The 24,376-nt window shown below is 32.6% G+C and overlaps 1 protein-coding gene and 1 long non-coding RNA gene across 2 annotated transcripts in view; both read right to left on the minus strand.

Annotated features, from left to right (window-relative positions):
• LOC117110936 (nuclear receptor coactivator 3-like) overlaps positions 1-14,513 on the minus strand; it is a 41,998-nt gene extending 27,485 nt beyond the window's left edge. Inside the window, exon 1 of the mRNA XM_033253786.1 lies at positions 14,489-14,513. The gene's annotated coding sequence lies outside the window, so the exon portion shown is untranslated. The remainder of the gene's footprint in view (positions 1-14,488) is intronic.
• A 7,098-nt stretch (positions 14,514-21,611) lies between these two features.
• LOC117110905 overlaps positions 21,612-24,376 on the minus strand; it is a 37,615-nt gene continuing 34,850 nt past the window's right edge. Inside the window, exon 3 of the long non-coding RNA XR_004445786.1 lies at positions 21,612-23,191. This is a non-coding gene — a long non-coding RNA (uncharacterized LOC117110905). The remainder of the gene's footprint in view (positions 23,192-24,376) is intronic.

The raw sequence follows: 24,376 nt of genomic DNA on the forward strand, positions 1-24,376 counted from the left end.
TACCAAATCAGGGAGTCATCACACTTTACGCTCACATAAGTAAATCACTCACAGTAATAACTGGGTGAAAATGCAACAAATCTTGATTTATTCTCGCCGTATAATACCTGACAATTTACGGGCAGAGACAACAAAATCTAGGAATTGATGAAATGACATCAAATGCTACTGTTAGTTTACATTCATCTCACAGACTCGATAAACCCTACAAAATACAGCCAATTATTTACAGCAAATGTAAGCAGTAATGACAAGGTTACCTTGAAAAAATATCAAGATTGGGACAAAACAAGCCTATTTAGCTTCGAGCCAAATAAATTTAATAATAAAAGCGAAGTTATGTATTTTTTATGTTGGCTAATAGTGATGTTTTGAGACTTGCTGTTACAAATACAACACAGGCTACGATTTAAATAAATACTGTACTTAACTACAACTGGCTGAAATTTTGCATTTCTATTTTGTATTGTTAATGGTTCTATTTATTAGAAACAAAGTCCATACCTGGGCAAAGATGAGGTAGATCACCTAGTGATAGATGGGCAAATAGCACTTAATGGGGAGGTTATCATAAAGGCTTGTTGTGACTCAGCGGTACTTGTTTTTCAAATCCTGGTTCAAATCACGCGAAGAATCCACATAGATGTCAATGTATCCAGTACCCAATAAACAAAATAGGCCTACAGCACAGTACTGTTCAATGGTCAATATTGCTGAGCACACAACACCATTCAAAGTACAAGTCCTCTTCTCATATGACTAAGCCCTTTCGAATAGGACTTAACTTCATTAATCAAGTATAGCAGAAAAAGAAAACGTGTGTTTGAAATGAAAACCGAAAATAAGTTGCAGTAGCCTGATAATTTACATTTATATGAGAGATATTTAGAAACAACATCCCACAAGCTGCAGTGGCTCCAAAAATTAGTAAATTTAAAAAATGAATTACTATTTTTTTATTTTTGATCAATGACCTTGTTGTGGCATCGGACGACGGGTAGTCCATGCCTGTCCGATGGGGAAATGCCCCGGCCACAAGTGCATCAACTATGCTTCTATGTAACAGTGATGCCATGCTGATTTGATATTGGGTATCTTTTTTATTGGAAACCAAAATTATCACAGAAAGGAAAGAAATCAAAAGGCTGCTCCTAAGGATTTTATTATTGAAATTGTTACTATGTTCAGTGGAAATGAGCCTTAATAGTACTGTTTAAATATACATTCACAGTATTTAATTTTGCTTGCAAATACCAAACCTGCTGTTGAATGTATGCACAATAATGAAACTGAATCAAGTCTAGACAATTTGGTAGCCACGATGATTTCCTTTCATTACCAGCATCACAGTTTAAAAAACGAAAACTCCAGATGACAACATACACTCTTGATGACAGACACCTTTGATCAGAGAAGTAATTCTGATATCACCACCATGAACATGTCTATTGACTGTCGCTTTCCACCAGTGGTGGCTCCAAAGATAGTGACAGGAGATCTGAGCCCAAGGCTAACAAAAGTTTCCGTCAGGGTCTCTAAAGCCGGGCTATCTATGCCGTTGCCCTTGTTTGGTCGCTCGTTCGTTGTGCCGATGAACATGGCTGAAAACATTTGCCTTCTTGCCACACACAGTATCTTTCTCCTCATCATCATGTCAGGAATGAGAAAGATACTATACAGTTTGGAAAACGTGTTGTATAAACAAAATGGTGACGTAATTTCCATCACAATAATTGATTTTCGTAAAATCAAAAATGCAGTTGAAACGTGGGCAGGCTGTCTGACACTCATTAAAAGAAGGGTTAAAAAAAATCAATTATTTTGTGTTTATCAGTAGAAACACGCCCTAATTCTGAGGAAGCTAACTAGTAGCATCAAGGGTCGCAAATGGTCAGCTCTCTGTCTTACTCATTATGGGTTTCATTTTTCAAGTGGATTTTTTAAAAATTCAATTTGATTCAACTGTTAGAATTGAACAAAACTACATATAGCAGTACAAAGACATGATTGCTTAAGACAAAATTAAGAAGTACATGATTTACAAGTTTCTATAAATAAGTACAATGTACTTTTACAGAGGTAAGACATGCCAAAAATGATGGGGAAAAAAAGAAATTTATAACTAACCGGTAAATTCCGAAATATAATGCGAGAAACCTGTGTTCACAAAAAAACGAAAATATTCAAAGCATTTGAAAAAAGTACAGTACCCAACATTATGATCCCAAAATCATATTTCAAGAAATGATCACGGATCTAATACAGATCTATATTATATTTTTTTTAGATTATAAACTTACCTTAAAAAAAATATTAATTCCAAGGTCTAGTGTAGACATTCAAAGCACAATCCTCTTAAAAAACAAAATGAAAAATAAAGAATAGATACAGTAGTACTATATTAATACAGAAATTTGGTGGCAGCCATGAATACTGGCTGTTCAATACAAACTAGCTTCCATTATAAGTCTAGATGTATGGATATGCTTCACTGGACACGTACAAAATACTTCACGGATGAATAATCGCAGCATTTTACAAGTTCCATGGATGGATATTCACAAAATCTCCCCCTTTAGATAGAACCAAATGAAGCAAATGATCTTTCTTCGACATGATGTAAAAAAAAAACCTTATGACTATTGAAAGAAAATTCTCAGCTTAGCTTCTAAACATGTCTCAACCTATAGATTAGGAACAAGATATGCACATAGCTTTACTTTACCAACATTACAAATCATGAATATGAATTTACAAAACCTACTCATTCTGTCTAGTATTGATCATCAAATATAATGCGCAATTGAAACTGTATTATTTGCTTTGCATTAATCCCAGGAATAATAAAAAAAAATAATCAAAATTTGTCTCGATATTCTCAGTGAGTTTGCACCAGAATAAGAAAAAGTTTCAATTTCATGGCACATGTTTGTTCCTTTTTAGAGACTTCCCATCTAATCAATCGCTCTTGTAACGTGTACTGCACATTAGTCAATGTAACCAGCATTACATTGACCGATTTTGGGCATTTCAAGAACAAATCACTCAAAGCTTCCTTATGCAATATTTTTTAAGCAGATCTGAAAAACCATTCATGGAGACGAATTAATAAAAGTGTTGAAATTCTGAATCCCCAAATGGCATAAATGGAGTATGCCTATTTAACTTATTATTATTATTTTCAGGAGGATAACATTTTTATAGGCAAAGGAAAAAATGAAATATTGACAAATGAAAAATACGCAATTTGGTTTAGAGGTGAAATGTAATCAAGAGTGCTTTTATTCTTAACGTACACATATGGCTTCATCGCGTTGTTGTATAAATAATTTAAGAAAAAAGCTCAGTAATTTGACTCAATTATGATATATGACTTTCTGAAAGGAAATAAATATTTTTATCATTGACCACAATTTACTATCTTTCTGAAATTACCAATGGGTGCGCATAAGCCAAAAATACAATTACCTAGCTAACATAACCAAAGTTAACATAACCAAAGACTGCAGCTCACATACCCCAAAGATATTTCCAGATAGCTCACACTACCAAAATATCAAGTATGAGGAATTTGATTTGCATTGAACAATCAGAAACCAGATTAAATTAACCTATCTACAACCCATTGCTCACTTGCTTTCAAAGACACCCATAAAATGTAAAATTGTAACAGCCAAGCTCAACAAATCAAATTACTCCAACCTCAACAGCTTTGTGAAAGAAATTACTTATATATATTTTCCTAGGATTACTTTTAGTCAAATTCTGTAAGAGAAAAATCTGTTTTTGCTCGATTCAAAAGCCTATAATTATTAATTACTATTTAAAATAATTATCAGTGAGCGGCAGGTAAACAAGAACCAAGGTATGAAAATCTTGTTTATCACTTGACCTACTGTTAGGCTAAATAATTAATCCACCTATGCCTTGATAAATGGAATATACTCCTATTAATATGATGTGCTGTTTGAAAGCTGGTAGGCTTAATTAAATGTACAAGTTTGTTTAAGTGCTTTCAATGTGCTGTACATGTTAACTGAAGGGTGTATTTGAGCCATTAATGTCACTGTTTTTCCAAGTATAGGAAAGTTATATTTATTTAGTACAATAGTGCTTAGCTTTCTCTTACTAATACGGAGTAATAATCACAAAATCATTCCCCGTTATAATTATGTTAAATTTATCGTCTTCCATCAGTGTTTAATAACCCATATATCCCTGTTTATGAATCAATTAAAACAGCCATTCATAGTGATTAATAATCTTGCACATTTAATCATAGTTCATATATCAATATTCATTGTAAATCTACCAACAATGAATATATGAATTCAGAAACCGATTCCTTTTTTTAAATACTAATCATCAAATATAATGGACAATTGAAAGTGAACTACATATTACTATAAATAAAATAAAGCATTAAACATGGTTGAAATCCAAAGTTACTATAAGTTTACTGTAAGTTTACACGAGCGAAAGCTCGTGTTGAATAAATAACATCCAAGTTAGTCTCGGAGTGCTGCTTTTTAATTTTCTTTGTATATTTGTTTAGACTAACACGGCTTCATTACCACTTTTATCACTATATAATGTAATAGTAGAGGTAAAACATTCAAGAGACTACAAGTAATTACCCAAATCCTGCTACCAATTGAATTTTTAAAAATTCATTCAATACATAAATTTATATTTTAAAAAATGTGTACTCATTGAATAAACACATTGTCATACAAACTGATCATCAGTGGATGTAAATTGTTAATGCAGTATTTTCATCAAATTGAACTGAGTGGCACTGTGGACACAGATACAGATCTTTTATTGTCATAAAAATACAAAGTACAAATATGCCTCCTAATTCCAGTTCTTGTTTCAAATCCTTTAATTAAAACCTCAAAACAAGACGTTTTCTACTACAAAATATTTTACTTGGATTCAAATAAATAAATTATTCTCATGGATGTATCATCTCAGAACTTAGCCATTTCAATCAGTAAAGTTTTAGGTGCAATATCTGAACAGTACCACAAAAGAGCTGTCTCCTGACAATAGCTGACAATCAATTGGCACTCACACATAAAAACATAACATCAAATCAACGGTTGAGTAATTAGACTTTGCCTTACTTGCTTTGGTTTTAATTACCTCGTCCTCCGGACAGGATGTTTAGCGGTTAGTCTTACATATATAATAGCATGCCTACATAGAAAAGTACACTATTAAGAATAGGGAATTGTCTCACAAGTGAACTGACCACGGAAGGCAATTATGCTATAGTTTCAGTTGGTTTCCAAAACTAGATCCCTGTTGATTTAATACGTTTACATTACACTAAAAATGAATTATACAGAATGTGTTGTTATAATAAATTTCCGCCTAAGAAGATTTAGAAAATATGATTGATAAAATTTATAATAAACCTAAAAATAAAGAAGTTGAGATATCAAGAGGATATGGACATCTGGAATCAAGGTCAGCTTATATATTAAATGAGTAAAAGCAGTATTAGCATGACTATTTATATACTAATACTAAATTAGAATCTTATTTTATCATTAGGTTTCCAAATTAGACATATTCTAAAAGGTACCAGTATCATAAAAGAATCTAATAAAGCAGTAATTACCCAGATAGAATTATACACTCAGTGTTTTAATAATCTGATATTATTGAGCAGTACCATAATTACGGTCAACAATGACTATATGAATTGTGAATAACAAATAACTCAAGTGTCACTATCATTACATTAAACAAATAATCCAAGCAAAATACTCACTCAGTGAAATCAATGTTTCGCCATTAATGATAGAATATATCCTATAGCATTATTAAAGTATGATCTGGTATGTCCAAATTCTAATAAAACACTACTAGGGAATCAAACCGTAGCGGGATGCCAGCCTGGAATTGTAGTTCTGGCTGAGTAGCCTGCACGGTATGTTGTATTATGCAACACACAAGACAACCTACAACAAGCTCTAACCTTGACCTGATAAAATGGAAGCAGATTCCTGGTCAGGTCACTAGGTTGCATTTGCTGGCCTGGCTGAGCTTAGTCAATATGTTTAGCCATACACTGCCTCGCTTTTCACTCTTTCAATGCATGTTCACATTCAATGACATTAACAGCACTGTTATGTGGCTCGCACACCCAATGATAGTGACGTATATTGATGGCCTAGTTTACACTCGAGATGATATATTGTCAAACCCACACATCATAGCCAACTAACAGTGGCTTTACAACAGTAGCTTACCCAACGAAACAAATTCTTTTACATATCTTTTAACTTAAATACATTTTTACCTGGGATATTTTTTCAGGAGCCATTTTACAGGTACACTACATGACACAATATACCTGATACATGCAAAAACAGTAGCCCAGCTAACAGTCAAAAAAATTACCTAGCTAACATAACCAAAGACTGCAGCTCACACACCCTAAAGTATTTGCAGATAGCTCACACTAACAAAACATCCAGTATGAGGAATTTGACTTGCATTGAACAATCAGAAACCAGATTAAATTAACCTATCTACAACCCATTGCTGGCTTGCTTTTACCCAGACACCCATAAAATGTAAAATTATAAATGCCAAGTTCAACAAACCAAATGAATCCAACCTCAACAGCATTGTGAAAGGAATTATTAATATTCTTTTTCTAAAATTATTTTTAGTCAAATGCTGTAAGAAAAAAGTCTGTTTTTTCTCGATTCAAATGCCTATTGGCACGCAGGAGACCACTCCTGTCTCAATCATTCTATATTATCTAAGATCCATACCCATAAAAATACATATGCTGATTTCAAGGGTTAAGCTCCAAGAATCGAAAGTGCTTATTATCTAATCCCCAAATACCCACTGAGATTTACTCAAACACTTCTAAAAAAAAAATGATGCTACTCCACAAATTAATGAAACGGTATCATATACAGTATCAATTAATGAAACAGTATCATACACAAATCAATTAATGAAACAGTATCATACACAAAATATTTTAGATTTCCTGTGCACAGTACTACAGTAAAGGTCTTATCTATATTATTATGCTTTCCTAGGGTGTGTTCGGGCGAGTTTTTTGTGGAGTCTAACATGGTATAAATCCGGAAATGGCCATTTCCAGTTCTCGCCCGAACGCGTGTTTAACACGGACCGCCAGCTGATATCCACTGATAATCCAACGCTGCAAATTGCAGTGTTTTGGAGGAGCAAAATCAGCATGTTAGCAGCAGGGAGCATTCTTTATCACTTAATCCCTTTATAATTGCTCTTGAATTGTTTCAACACGCGCCAGAAGTAAAGTCTGTTTAAATTTTCATGGTCCCTGCTTATTTTACAGTTTAATTCCAAAAACAAAACTAAAAAGCTCGATAAAAAATATATTATTTCAACAGAGGGCTAGCCTAGAATCCAGATTGTTACCTTATTACATAGTAGCCTAGGCTACTACGTCCGCCATATGCATACATGATCGTGGTACCACTGATTATTCGTTTAACAAAAGATGTGATTTTCTGTTTTATACTACCATTGCCAAATGAATGAAAGTTTATTCTGAGTTTATACGCCCAAAATGCACATCTGCGATTTATTGGGAGATTTCAATGTAGGCCCTATGCTTTATGAAGATTGTTGTAGCTTTTCCAGTCATTTCATTACTTGGTTTTGAGACATCAACATTATGCGGTGTAACAACGTCAATGTCTGTGGGGTGACGCAAGGGTTCAGGGTAACTTGATAAACTCATCATTTGCATAATACCTTAGGTCTTACGTCGGAGGTTAATGGTTTTTCGAAAGCCGCATTCTGTACGAACGGGCAGACCACCCGCGGACACAATACTGGTAAGAACCTTATGTAATGTTTTCCCGTTTTCGCCCGAACACATGTCTACTCTATGATTATGGGTTTTTTGAGGTTCTCAATCATATATTGGTCTGTAAATTTATGCAAAGAATCATGTGTTATGTGCTTTGTCTTATGAAAATAATTGTCACTTTCACAATTGTCACTTTCACAATTGTCACTTTGTTTTAAAAGAATGAGATTAAGCAAGACCTTTTCTAAACCTTGTTTCACACACTGTTTTTCATGAATTTCAATTATGCAAATTTTATATCAGTGAATATAACATCACATATCTCTGAAAACCAATTATGTTTTTATCAATTTCATGCATTTGAAGAATACAAAAATATTGAATTATTAGGAATTTAAATGTACTGTAGATATTAAATTTTTTATTATTGAACATAAAGCAAAAATACATATTTATACATGTTTTTGGATTATGACATACATTTTGACATGAATATTTAAGAACGGCTGTTAAATGTTAGGTATCTTTTCAATTATTTCTGGTTGTATTATATTCATGAATCTGTTATTAAATTTAGATTACAATAAATTTATATTGAATATTTAAATATTAAAGTAGCACATTATAAATTTTAATTTCATAACAAATTTTACATTTATATAAAAGAGGCTTGAAGCCTCTAAAAACTCATTCAATAAATCAAAATGCAGTGCTGTATCTTAAAAGTGCAGTCACAACCATTACTTAATGTGCAGGTACCATGTTTATTTTTATTTGATTTGATTTATTATTTGATTCAAATTTGGTATAAAAAAATAGATAAAAAATATTAAAAGCTACAATGTGAAGGATATTAAAAGAACTCATTCACTGAATTTCCTCAAAGTTGCAGTACAACTATTGTATAAAATATGAATTCATAATAAAAATAATGTCACACTGTCAGGAAATGCTGCTGATTATGCCGGCATACCACTAAAAACAAGGATGTTACAAATGAGCAGAGTCCACTATCAAAACCATCCAAATTGTAGAACTATAATACACATTTGAAACCATACTCAAAGGTTTTGATATGAAATATTTTAATTTGGTATTCATCTTGCAGTCATAAATAAAATGAAATGAATTTTGTGAAAAGCATAATACTGTGTTTAAGAAACAGAAAAAAGAGTTGCATAAAAAGACTAACATGATTAATGAAAAATCCTAATCATATTTGCTATGGAAATATTGGCGGGGTAAAAATTATGTTTAAAATTTGGATAATTTCCTGTTTTGTTTTGATGTTAAACACTTAAAAAACATTCCAAAAATTTCACTATTGACTTGGAGAATAGCAGAAAATAGCTCGCCTTACATTTCAAAATAACTCACCTCCACAGCCCTCGAAATGCCAACGCAATTTTTGCTGACCAAAGCAATTATTTACCAACGTAAAACATGCTAGGCCTAGGCTGAAAAACGTCTTTATACCGATATTGTGGGTCATTATACTTTTTTAACAGTTAACAGTTAATAAACAACAATTTCTGGACGAAATAACGCAAGAATCACATTGCTGTCTAGGAATTAACAACTATTAATCATGTAGGCCTAGCACAACACCCTGTGAATGAACCGTTCATACTGCTTTCTCAGTCCCAATAGCGTACTGCTGCCAGAGATTATCTATGGATTTAAAACGACACATCCGGAAAACGATAAAGTTACATGGTTAGATAAAAGTAAAAATTACGCCTTCCATTGTTTAATAAAGTGCATTATCGCTCCTTAAAAATCGATTGGAATCAAACTGAAATGTAGACGGAACTCAAAGCAAGTTTCTACGGCTGACTTTTCTAGTAGACGTTTATTCGGATTTGGATGACGTTTGATTGATTCGTCAGTGTAAATTTACAAATGCATAGCTTCACTTATTCTTCAAACAAGACACTTTTGAGAAACATGTTGCTAATTTAATTACAGAGGAAATTTGTAGAAAATAAAATTTAAATTTGTTATTTAGATTTAATTTATAAATATAGGCGAAATACACTGAGTTCATTCTATCACAGCAAATTGTCACACAATAAAACTTTGGCGATCTGACGTCATCACAACCAAGCACATGTTTGCACATGACCCAACGAAAAAAATTAACCAATTAGCTGGCAGAGTTTAGGAGAGAGGCGCGACCTGATATCTGATGTTTACAACAATCAAACAACCAGCAAGTGGCATCGTGACTACGAAGAATGTGTTGGGTTTAGGGGGAAAATATCAGATCAAAAATGCACGTAAAAACAATATAAAAAAGCATTCGTTTTATTGGTAAGTAAATTTGCTGTACAGTACAACAAAACAGGTACTTTACACTGTATGTATGTTAAATTTTCGTAGGCTAGGCTAGGCCTAGCCATACCGAACCAACGGGACACTTGCTAGCTAGGCCTATGTCTACTTCACCAGCCAGGCCATCCTAGCTGGCCTACAATGCAACAAGCTTGTTCGGAAAGGGTTCAATAGATATGTTACATTAACCAAACTTTCCGGAAATCCGAACATCGTAACCGGTCCCGAGGTGGGGAAGGGGGTTGGATGTATTGGGAGAGTGCACTNNCCAATCCCGCAAAATAACCACTCGCCTAAAAATTATGGTGAGTGTTTTATTGCTCGCCTGCCATTTTCAAATGACAAGGCCTGGAATAGGTGTGAAAATAAAAATTAATAAAACCCTATTTTTATAACTATTATTTCCATATTTAGACATACTTTAATCCCAGAAAAGAAGTCAAATGTTATTACTATGTCTACTGATGTTCCCTTTAAAGGAAAGTGATAAATTAGGCTGTGTACTACAGGAGTCTCCAGTGGAGACAATGCTAGGGTCACATCATCTAGCATTCTTCCAAAATTACTGTAACATGACCCAATATGAATTTACATACCTCAAACAAAAATTCACAAAAACATTCACAATTGCTACATTTGCATCCTTTTCCCAAATTTCTAAACTCTCTTTCATTTTTACAATGATGAAGTAGAATATTTTACAGAAAAAAACAACTTCAAATTTGGAAATTTCAAAAAGAATTTTTTTAAATGTAGTAATAATAAATAAAATAGAAATTCATGCAGTGTCATTAAAAGATCCATGTTAATAGTGGTCCAAATAATAGAGAATGAAAGATGTGCGTCTTTAAGTGATTTTTAAATGAAGAAATGGACATTAATGTTTTTAATGTAAATTGATAGTGCATTCCAGAGTACGAGTGCTGCAATAAAAATAATCTTTATCCGACTTAACTGAAAACACAAGGGACTGACCAGGCATTTACTTATTGAGGTTGAATAAGTTAAATCTTTTTCATAAGGACAGATCTTATCTGCACAAAATATTAATATTATTATTAATATCATTCACTACAATTGCCAAAATCTGGTACAATATGCACATTGGTAAGCAGGAAACAAGAATATTTACACAAAATACTGTTTGTTTTGTAAATATTATGAAAATCTCAATGAGTCTTCTATTTCTGTAAAGGGTTCTCGTGTTAAAAAAAACTGAAAGAGTAAATAAATAATGTAAAAACAATTTTCCATTGGTGAATGCAGGACTTCGAAATAGAGGAAGCCCTTGAGAATCACTCGTACACTTTCTGTACTCTACATTACAGTAGGTGTGGTTTTATAAATTTTTTTTTTCTAAAATATACTCTTGTGTTAAAATTTATTGAAGACAAGGACATTAAATGTCTCTCTCTAATCAAACACCCGTAAAATTCAAAAAATCAATTAGGAAAACTGCTCATTATCAATCAAAGCCTTATTCACAAAAAAATATAAATTAAAAATACACATTTAAAAGATATTCACCTAAAAAAAAAGACGGCATTCTTCCACGTGGTTGTGACATTTTAAAAATATACAAGGTTTATTCATGAATAATATACATTTAAAAGTTGTTCACCTAAAATTGATTATAAATAAATTACTATTAAATCAATTATAAATAAATTGATTCAAGTGGAGTTGAATAGCTTGGTGGTTAAGAAGCTTGCCTTTTAAACCCAGGGTCCTAGGTTCAATTAATGTCAGTGTCGCAGGATTTTTCTCACGACCAAAACAATTTCACGCCTTAAGCCTCACATTGAGACTTAGTATAAATTATCATGTGTGTATATTCCTTCATTCTGGAATAACCTCCCACTTGCCATCACCACCATACCTACATACAACACCTTTAAAAAGCACATCAAGCAACACATTTTAAACAAGAATTTATATTCCCCTTTTTCTTAGGTTTTTTTTCCTGTGTGGTTTCGGGTGTTTGTGTGTGTTTGTTTTTTTCTTTGTTTTCTTTCTTTTGCTTTCTTTTTCTTATTTTATTTTTTTAGTATTTTAATGTTCGCTGTTTTAAATTTAATGACTAAATTGATAGATTGGCTATATTTTTACATACTTTTTATATTTTTGTATTTAAGTGAGCCCCTGAACATCAGATTTATTCTGTAAGGGTCGCCCACTCAAAATATGGTTTTAAATAAATAAATAAATGTTTGACTTGTGAAAGGGATTGTCACCTACTCGTAGGACAGTTGATATATTCGCTAGGCAATCCTTAGCACATGTGTGCGTGCGCCTAAATAAATAGCATGCTTCTTCAATACTTAAAGAAATTATAAATATACAGTACAAATAAGATATCAATAAACCACCATCTATTACAAAATTAATAAAGCACAATACTTTCATAGTGTATTTGGACACAAACTTTGATAAGACTATGAAAATGGTAATTCCTACATCTGTTTGTTTTACCATTTAATGAACATAGCTTGCCAGACAGCTACATTATAGATTTATTTGTTGAAGATGAAAAACTGTGTAATCTTGAATTGTAATTTACTTTAACGCCCCCTTGAGTAGCTTATTTGCAATAAACTCCCCCTCAAATAAACATCCCAGGGATTTTTTTTTGTTTTTTGAGGTAGATATGAGTCTAAGGAAGAGGTGGTTAAATTTTGGAATAAAACGGTTAAAGATTATAATGGAAATTCTGAAATTTTCGTGAAAATTATGCCTTGGCACTAAAAGAAAATGGAATCGCCCGTCTCATCCATGAAAGACCAGTGCATTTCCTTGGTATTCAGACAAAAGACGGTGGTATGCACTCTGTGGATGCTGCTGCTCTAGTTTTGTGTTGTGCTCCACATTTCCAGTGAAAATAAGTGGCATAAGAACCTATTTTCTAACCAAATAAAATATGCCTCCTCAAATAAACTACCAAGAACAATAAACAGGACAGAGTACTTCAAATAAATTATGGGTTTTTTTTTTTCTTTTAATTTAATACATGTTTCTATGCCTTTAAAATGTAAACATCATAAAACTACTATGCCAAGTTTATTTTCAGAAACACAGAGAGCAAGAACCAAAATCTTTTTGTATCTTTCTCTCTCTATCAAATTTCTGTCAAAATTTAAAACTATTTTAGGGTTAACAATATAAAACAACAGACTTCGTACAAACCATTAACGTGGTAGAGAGTACACCTTTTCTTCTTTAATACTACAAAACTTCCCTACTAAGATCTTCTTGGAACTATGAGCACATTTATGTGCCAGCCCCCTTTCTGACAAGACCAATAATAAATCGCTGCATAGCTTAGTAGTTGAAATGCATTCCTTGGGGAATGGCAGGGTGATGGCAAGTTCTGATAACCTACATCTATAACCTACAAATCAAAATGCTCTTACCTACCGTGTATACTGATCTATAACTCATTCATGTGACAAAAACTGTAACATTTGACTCCCAACACACTGTACTGTACACTATACGAGATTTTACTGTATGTTCCTGAATTATTTACAATGAACTATTCAACTTCAGCAAAACTATTTCATCGTTCACACAATTGTGGCATTATATTAGACATTTCTTATTGTTAAATAACAACAAAAAATAATAAAAGGACAAGGATTACCTGCATTTTATTGTAGAATACAATCTGAGGGCTCTGCTTGCCATTGTAATGATATGCATCAACTGATTGTTACAGAGCAATAGAACTTCACAGCAATGACATGCGTCCTATATTTAATACCATTATTTACTACTACTGTATTTCTGTACAATTAAAAACACCTTTTAAGAGTGATAAAGTTTTCTCCATTTCAAATATAGACAGTCTTAAACATGACTGCAATGATATGCATCTGATGTATCCCATTGCATTGTAATGACATTTTAAGCCCATCCCATTACAATGATATTCATCCATTAAAATGATAGCAGCATCCCATTAAAATGACATGATGCATCCCATTGCAATGACATGTATGATGTATGTCATTTTTTACATTATAATGACATGCATCCCATTTCATCCTACATGACATACATCCCATTGCATTACAACAATGCATCCCACACCCATTCATATCAACGACATGCATCCTATTAGAATGGCATGCATCCAATTACAGTGACATTCATCCCAATATACTGTAGTATTACAAATTGTATTTTTTCTTATATATTATTTGCATAATAATAATAATAATAATAATAATAATAATAAACATTTATATAGCGCCAATTCAAAAATTTATCAAAGGCGCAGGAGAAAACAAACTCAGTAACATCCAACGTAAAGTAACTCACCGATTACAGGATGGATGATGCCTTTATAAACTAAGTCTCTTTATGAGGTCTAGGGATTGAAGTTTTCAGTGCTGTCACAGGAATTGAATCCAGGACCCTGGGATTAAAAGGCAAGCATCTTAATCACTAAGCTATTCAACTCAACTCCAATTCTTATTTATGTTTCTTAATCATGCTACTGTCACATAACTAAACAAAAAAAAACAAACATACTACAGTGAACTATTTGCCATGGGATACAAAACACAAGAAATATTAACAACTAATAGGCCTATGAAACTAAAACAAATAATATTGATTCAACATATCTACAGTCCTCCTCCTTTTTATTTTAATCCTAATGGTACAGGCATTTATATGCGCCTCTTCCTTGAGGTTATAAAGCGCATTTCTTTTCCCTGGTCATTGGGTCATTGGGTGTTGCTGCTGGTAATCAACGCAAGAGCAAGCAACCCCACCAGGTACCCATTTATACTTGGGTGGAGAGAAGAAATGCAGGTAAAGTGCCTTGCTCAAGGACACATGCTAAAATGCACAGCGAGGGATAGAAACCCCAACGTTGAGATTGGGAAAACAAACCATCCCCACTGGGCCTAACCGCATAAATAAATTAAACATTCAACATTAATGGACAATTATACTGTATTTTAAACACACTTTGGTTCATTCCATGCATTCACAAAATGTTTAATTATATTCCTCTAATTGAAGCAAAGTAATTAATCAACATTATATAACACATTTTTTTTGGCCAAGTGGCAAATGGGTTTTAATGAGCTAATTTGTAAATTACCTGATCATAATTATTATTGTGTATAAATTAGCTAGGAGCTATATTTTTTTTTTTAGCAAGGTGAATTATGAACTTCAAATAAACTACTGTAAATTATTATTTAAAATCAACTTTGTCATTTACCACTCTGCCAAAAAAGAGGATAATTTATTGGGAAACATAAACACTAAGTCTATAATTTGCACATGCATGTAGCCCCTGATTATAAATAGTGTAGGCCTATATCTAGGTTTACTAAAAGGTATGCAATTCACTTCACTCTTTGACTACTGAACTCTTAGGGATAAAAACAACATTCGTTATGGTCTATGTTTGCTGACTTGCCTGTTTCATTTTCTTTGTTATTTGACTGTTCTCAAGGTTTCAGTGCCTCATATATTTTCCCCTTTTTGGTTATTTCTCTTAATATATGTTATAATGTATTTATGTGAATTTTTTTTGCAACACAGCAACCAAACATAACACTACGGAACACAAACACAGCAAGCAATTACAACAATAAGGAACACAAACAATTGAACAGAACACACACAGAACATGTACAGTAACACAGCAACCAAATACAACACTAATGTACACAAACACTTAAACTGAACACAAAACACATGTAACAGCATGCAAATACAACACTAAGGAACACAAACACAGCAACCAAAAACAACACTAAGGAACACAAACACCACTTACACACAGCAACCAGATACAACACTAAGCAACACAAACAACACTGTAACGCAGCAACCAAATACTGTACAACACTACGGAATACAAACAACACTTAAACACAGCAACCAGGTACAACACTAAGGAACACAAACAATACTTAAACATTGACAAAATAAATACAACACTAAGGAACAAAAATAACACTCAAACATAACAACCAAATACAACACTAAGGAACATAAACACAGCAACCAAATATAACACTAGGAAAACAAACTACACTTAAACTAATGAAATCATTTATAATTACTTACAGTAATATATAATAATTAGGAAAAATATTAAGAAATTAAATTATAAATGTAAAATTATAAATAAAAGATTGTTTAAAGCCTATGTTTACACAAATTTAATATCATTTATGAATTGATATTTTCACTGTTTTTTAATATTCCATAAGATAAAATGACAATAATTTACACAAAAAAAAAAAAAAATATTAGGAATACAGTAGATCATGGAGTTACAGATCTTATTTCTGATAGCAGACAGGTGAATAACCACTGCATTGAGCTTAAAATCTTTCTCTATAACCCTTTGAACTCAAAACGTTCACACCTCACACTTTGGATACCAAGTCTTATCACAGTACAGGTGCATATATTATTTTCCCTGTTCCTGTGTTAATGAACACATCTACATATGGCTGATTACCTGCCCTGAGCAGTTCAAAACCATTCAGGTTTTACTAAGCTGATTATAAAAAATCCAATCCACTATACACACATATTTCAGAATATAAACTCCTTGGGTACAATGCACACTACCAAATACTTCATACATATGACCTACAAATTCCTATAAATATACCAACTTCAGTTGAACAAACTCCAGAGTTCACTTAAGGACATGGGGATAGGCTCTGGCCACTTTATATCACAGTGCATACGTGATGTGTATCTGTACATAGGATAGGGATGGTTCTGCGTCAGGGTAAAGGGACAGTCAGGAGCACAATAATGGCTTCTTTCCAAGAGGATCAACGCAATGATGAAACATCATCAAAGTAATATGATTCCTGGCTTGATTTCTTTTTAAATACATGGAGTGTTGTCAACAGTTTTGGAAAATTAATTTAAATTTCTGCAGAGGAAGAAAAGAAAACTTGTCTATCAAGTTTTTTTTTTTTTTTTTTAAATGAGTTCGATGACTAACTTTAGATATAAAAAAGCATAATTTGTGTTGCTCTTTGGAAAGGATTTAATTTTAAGGTCATAGAATTAAATAAAGAAAAGAAAACATTTGAAAGCTGAGTAGATAATTTGCTTTTCGCTTATCGATGATAAGACAGATAAAGATAAAAACTTTATAAATCCAGTTTGGGAAATTCTTTGGCATTTAAATAAATTATTAGGCTTTATGTCAAAATAAACTCAGTTTATTGATAAACAATTCAAACTGAGTGTGGTTACAGTAAGCAATTATAATTACAATACCATAGTAAGATTAAAGGAAACTGATTCAGAAAAGGATTTCGCAATGTGTTCTTCTACCTTCAACGGTAGAAAAACGAAACTATTTAACCAATCATTTTGTTGCATGATGTTTATATGCAAAAATTGGCTTTCAACATTTTATGCTAGGCTTACATTTATTCACGGTGGCCACGGCAGCCCCGTTTGCCCGAAACATAGTGCGCCGTGGGATTTTGGCCATTTTTTTTCACCATAATCAAGTTTTGTTAGGTCTTGCTCAGTTTTTTCAAGCCTATCACGGTATCCTTGATTGACCATGTAGGAAAGGGGCTGCTGAGTCCCAGAGGCTCAAAGGCACACTACGGTTCGGCCTGCGGTCTAACATGGATGCCAATACGTTCCCTCCCAGCCCGTCATGTTCTGATGGGGTCCCTCAAGTTTCTCACATTCTTTCAGCAGACACTGGTAGCATTGGAGCATGTTTGCACCCACGGTATAAAAAAATTGCTTCTTGTTTTTATTTGTGGCGCTCTTCCTATTTATGCTATTTAGGCTTCCCGTCCCAATAACGACCGCCTCCAAGTTTTGTTACGGCCTATTACGTACTAACATGTTTTGTTTCTCATATCCACACTACGACTGCCGTGGCAAATTCTTTGAGTTTAAAAATCTGTGCCGACATCCATAGCAATCGCGGGCTGTCACGTTTGCCCATCCAGTCCTCCCACATTGTCTCACATCCATCCAGTTTTGTTCAAGGTGGCCTGAAACGTGACTGCTGTGGTCACCGGGAACATAGTGTAAACCTAGCATTTTACAATGCATAACACTACTGGCCTGGGTAAGTATTATTTACAAATGAGACATAAATTAATAGCAAATATTTCTATAAAAATGTTTAATACAAATAGCATTTTACAATACTTAACCATTATCTACATAAAATATGTTTAATTCATATATTTTTGAATGTAAAAAATTCCGGGGGTTTTTAGTAGTAGAAAAATTGATCCAAGCCCTCTATCATCTTGATGATCCCCGTTGCTGACTGCTACATTTAGGTTCAACCCCATTAGTATCCACTAGTGAATAAAGACCTACGTAGCCTATGAATTAACTACACTGAAGTCAACAGCTTCTATAGACAAATAGCCGGATACACAACAATATCAAAATGTGACATCATTCACATCAAGAAATATTCAAGGAGACTTGGTTTCCTTTGGGGAATATGCAGATGTCAAGTTATCACTGCTGTCTACAAACAACTTGACTTCAATGAATATCAAACATCATTTCATCACGCAATGCAAGTAAATTTTTAAATACTTTAAAATATAACAATTACAAAATCACAAACATCAGGTCAAAAAACTTCTTAGAATAATCTAGACAGGCATACTACATCACTGAAAGGAATAAAAGATGAGCAATTTAAGAAAAACAGTTTCTCCCTAAATAAATATAAAAATATTTTCTTCTGTGATAAAAGTTCTACTTCAGAAATTTCACCTAGTTATTTTCTTTAGTTTTCAGTAATTCTACATCTAAATCTTCGATTTTTAAATAGAGCTACACAGATTATATAATTAAGTGAAGTTAATCTACTGGTGCCCATCGTATAGGAAGCAAACTTCATATTTTATATGATGCATCACACGTTAACTGATTTATAAATTTAGGTACCTTAGCAAAGTATCATATATTTCTCAAACTAATCATAAATTTCATAAAGCTAGTGTTGATTTTGTTTAATATCAAATATCAAATAGTGACAACCTTAATGAGATGAAAGAATCTAGCCTAATACTACACACTGTAGCTATTTAATTTTATCCCCATCCAACAGCAAGCTATTTGCCAGCACAGGATGGTGATCAACTGTGATACTAAATAACCTATGTCTCATTATCTGGCTTTAGGAAGTGAAATTAGTATTAGTCACAAGAATATAAACATTTTGCATGCAACGAACATTCTGATCCAAGTTTTTTTCAATACTAAAACCTTAATAAAATTTTAGCTTATATAGAAAACATCCAACTAGCTTTTTAAAAATCCTACAAATTTAGCAGGAAAGTGTTTGGTTGTTGGCTAACACATTTAATTGCAACAGAAATCGGTGCGGTTTTGAAACTACATGCCCTGCCACAATTTTTTTAAATATTTTTTATTGACAATCACCCAAAACAAAGCTAATGAACGCACACAATGGGTTACTTATTTTTTTTTTTTTAATGCTTCAAAAGATTTAAATTGGGAAGGTTGATAAACAGAAGGAAAACTGATTCAGCTAAGGCGCCAGTAATATTTAAAATCAAAAATAGAAAAAGCTTACATTCCTTCCAAAAATACCTGTATTAGTTCTGTCAGTTTACACATAATTGTATATTCATAGTTAACATCCACTAACGTGTTAAGGTACTTGCAATCTCTTCCCAGGGTCCCAGGTTCAAATTCTACAAATGCCGAGATTTTATTTATGATGACTAAAACAGTTCCACGCCCTAAGTCTCATAATGACAATCACAGAAATACTGCATTTTACATAATTAATTTTATCCTATTAGGTGCCATAAGTGACAAACTTTATGTTGGATGCAAACCAAAGAAAATTATTTTCTTATGAACTCTGCACTGTCAAAAATATGATAAAAAATTAGATAATGAAATGTCATAATTTAGAATCTGGCAAAATAGATTTTTTATGCATTTTCATGTTACATGATTTTCATGTTGCAATGTTTTTCATTTTTCATTTTAAAAGGTTTTTCTCACATAGGAACAATTTATTCTTTCCATGTATATCTTGTGGTTTTCTCTTAAAATATCGTATGAAAATGATCATTTTATTATCTTACAGTTGTAAAAGTTGTGATATAAATAGAAAAAGTAACTCGAGTGGTAATGTTTGAATTTCCTGTGGACAATGTGGATTCGTATTGTACAATACACCCCTGAGGCACAGTGTGAAAGAGGATAAACATCACGCACGTCTACATCAATGCTTCCTTCCGAAGCAGCAAAACCAAGTTGAGCTGGACTAGGGTGGGTTGTCATCCGTATCATACAGCTGCTGTTTTGGACACAGCTGATTATGAAGAACATTGTGTAGAAATCACAGCAACAAATGTGGACTAGAAACATTTGACAAACCCTCTCAGCAAACGCAAGATCCATTACACTGCCAACAGCTTATGAGACATCCGTTGTCAACCACCAGTCCCTATTCGCTAACCTATCATTCATTTAGTTGTTTGGTTGAGCAGTATAGCCTATTTTCTTACTGGGGCTTCAGGGCAGTCTACTGAGAGTGGAAACAGGTCAATGACCTTGCATGACTCAACTAGCAAAGTTTGGTTGCACTATCAGGCAGTGTAGAGAACAAGATACTGTCACATCAAAGCATGGTGGATTTTTATACTGTTAAGAATGTGAAAACTCCCAAGAAACCACTTCAATATCTATATTTCCTTCACATTTGACCTTATCAATGTGTGTTTCTTTGAAAACAAATTAAATTATTGTATTCTATTCTACAGTATGCATTTCTAATTTCTAGTATTTAGTATATAAACACATTAGTTTGTCTAATTACTTCTGCAAAAAATAGGTTAACTACTATTCTCTATTAAAACTGGAGTTTTGAATATTTGATTTTTCTTAAAATACAACATATTTCTCTAATATTTTTGATAAAGATGTACTGTCCCTTGTAAATTACACAGAACCCACAATATAAATCCATTTTGAGCAAGGAAATTAGCGATTTAAAAAAATGTCTCACTGATTTTTATACCAGAAGCAAAAATCATAAATTGAGACTAAAATAATTCTATCAATTTTTGTGATTATTCATGATAAATTATAGGTAAACATTCATTAAAGACCCTAGTTCATGTTGATAGTTTTAAAGTACTTCAAAATTTGCTATTTAAATTCCAAGTTGTTGCTTTTTCCAGGGGACAAAACATCTTTATGTTCACAGTAACAATTAGTAAGAATATAATGTCATTTCAAGTTCAGAGCAGAATTTAGAAATTAATATAATTTTATAATTAAAATTAATATATCATTAAATAATGATTTTTATATTTTTGTAAAATAAAATATCATTTGGCTTTTTTGTTAAAACTACACACTAAAAACACACTTTCTACTGATCACTAATATGAAGCTTTGATTGTTCATACATACTAATACTATACTTTACAAAACAGATTTTACAAGTGAAATCTTTTTAATATTAAAATTAAAACGAAAATATATAATAGTTAATCAGTTATACTACAACTTTTATGCTGGTCATTATGAGAGCTTTAGCAAAGAAAATAAAATATGGCAGAAGCAAAGAGTGCATGTCCAAATGGCCTTACATCTTGTCGGTGACCTTTTACCATAATCAGACCAAAACCTTGACAATCATTTTTTTTTTGCTTATTTTTAGGTAGTTCACATTAGTGCACAAACATAAAAACAAAAACACTAAGTAAAATACAAATTTTTAAACGCACAAAAACATACTTAAAACACAATTTATGAGTAATTCAATCCGCATCAAGTATACTATTTTTTAACAATATTACATTTTGTTTTACTGTCAAAAAACGGCAGAAACCAAATTAGAACACTAACACACCACATCCCAAATACTTCCCGACAACATATGCACGCTGCAATACACATGCATCTCATTACGTATGCACGCACACAGACACACACACACGTACACATGATTTATCATTGTATAATGAACGAATATCATTCATTTAGGTTTGTACAAGAGTTGAAATTATCATGTTGTTTCGAACAGGATTCTGGCCATGAATAATTTATTGTTATTTATTATGGATATAAAATGAAACGTTACAGGAATTACAGTATCTGCATTGAAAGAATTTACATTATCAGTGTTCCTACGGCATTTCCTCTCCAAATCGTCTAATTCATCTCCTCTTGTTTCTTCCTTTTCTTAACTATGTTTATGGCAATAATAATAATAATATTAATAATAATAATAGTAAAATAATAATACCTAATAAAAATTCTGTTTACAATGCTTTTCCCATACTTGCTGTCCTTTTCATTTTTATTTTGTTTACCTTAAGATGGTTATTGCTTATTATAATTCTTAATGTTTATATTGATTTACATATTGTTACCTGGTCAGTCATTAGGCCTGTTTTCTAGCATCTATCCCTTCTCAGTTTGGTGTTTTATTGTACTGTTTCTGTTTCTTTTTACTGTATATGTTGCTATTTTTATGTCCATTTTATATTGCTGCTTTTTTTTTAATACAATTTCAACTTGTAATTTACATACAATTTGGCCCACAAGCCACAATATTTGTGGAGTTTTAAATAAACTTGAATTAAATACAATACAGAAACAGATCAAACTAACATTCAATATGAAATCCTGAACATCATTCAATTTAATCAGCTGTTATTATTATTTTTACAATTAAAAGAGTAATGATAACATGGATATTACTATTTACCAGTTTGATGAATTTAATTACATGATTAATTGCATACAGTATAGGGAAAACTTCAAAATGATCACTTTACTAGTGATTAGCATGCTTGCCTTTCAAGTTCCTCAGTTCAAATCCTTCTGTTACACCAAGAATTTTTCTCCAGCAACTTTAGTTATATAAGCTGTAATTACATCACAGTTCACTTGAGAATGCTGATAGAGTACTGTATCAGCAAAACATCGTGCGAGTACGTTTTTCTTAATATTTAAAAGCAATATTAATTGGATCATCTAAAAAGAACAAATTAACCCAATATTTTAATATTGGATCCAGATAAATTTTTTCAATGATATTTTGTTGTTGTAGACCCTTCACGCCTACAGAGTATGTCTGCAGTTTTGTGTTTTTGCTATTTTTATTTTCATTGCAGATTATACACCAAACTCGACATACTGAAATTACCAGCGGTTTGGTAGTAAAGTGAACTTGAATTATTTTAACCAGGGTGGCCTGTTCATTAAGTAAGTATTATTCTCCAATAGGACCAAGGAGCAAACAGATGCTAGCAATTGGATACTTCACATTTATTAAATACTTATTTCCATTAAAGACATTTATTTGTTTGTAGAGAAATATTAATTTAATTTTCTTTCTCAAAACACATTTTAGAATGGAACACCTTTCGTAGACAGGTAAAAACAACACAGAGGGTGTTATTGCTTTGTAATTCCACATCCTTTACTTCCGTAGTCATCATAAAATTGATTTATAATGAAAATCATGATAATACTCTATCTTAGGTATGTTATGTGCATACTGCATTATGTGTTGTCTACTACATGCCTAATGAGCAAACAGACCTCCTCCTATGGCTACCTCTCACTCACAGAGAGAGGTTAATCTGGAACCACTAGGCCTCAACAAAGCCCACCTGTCTGTTTCTTTTGGCCTTTGACAGGTATTGTCAGGCCCAACAGAGGTAGGCCCGACCGGTGCTTTTAATGCTGGTGAGAGTCTGGGCTCGGCAACGTTGTGGTATTTTAACAGAAATCTGCAACCTGCCATATAAGGGACCATGAAAGTCTGCTCAATTCACCTTTTGACATTCTACGAAGAAGCGCTTTATAGATCTATTGATAGTATATTACCGTCAACTAGCAAGTTGAAGGACAACATATAATGAAATGATCAAGTTTCAAAAAGACACCCTTCTGCTATATGACAAAAGCATAAGTTGATGATAATATGAACATATGCCTACTAGTACTAATCAGTGGAAAGGAAATTCTCAGTTCATAGGATCACATGTGTCCACGGCTGTACAAGTCTGTCTCCCACAGGAAAGAACTGTACAGTAGGAATTCAGGTCAACAGACATCTCTTGAGAAAATGGGGTTACTTACAAAAAAGGTACAAACCAAATCACAATTACTCTTAATTTTTTATTGTACAGAATATATTCCCGCTGTAGGCAA

The sequence above is a fragment of the Anneissia japonica genome, unplaced genomic scaffold, assembly GCF_011630105.1.
Source record: "Anneissia japonica isolate Jap-2015-1 unplaced genomic scaffold, ASM1163010v1 scaffold277_len1293397_cov203, whole genome shotgun sequence".
Lineage (NCBI taxonomy): Eukaryota > Metazoa > Echinodermata > Crinoidea > Comatulida > Comatulidae > Anneissia > Anneissia japonica.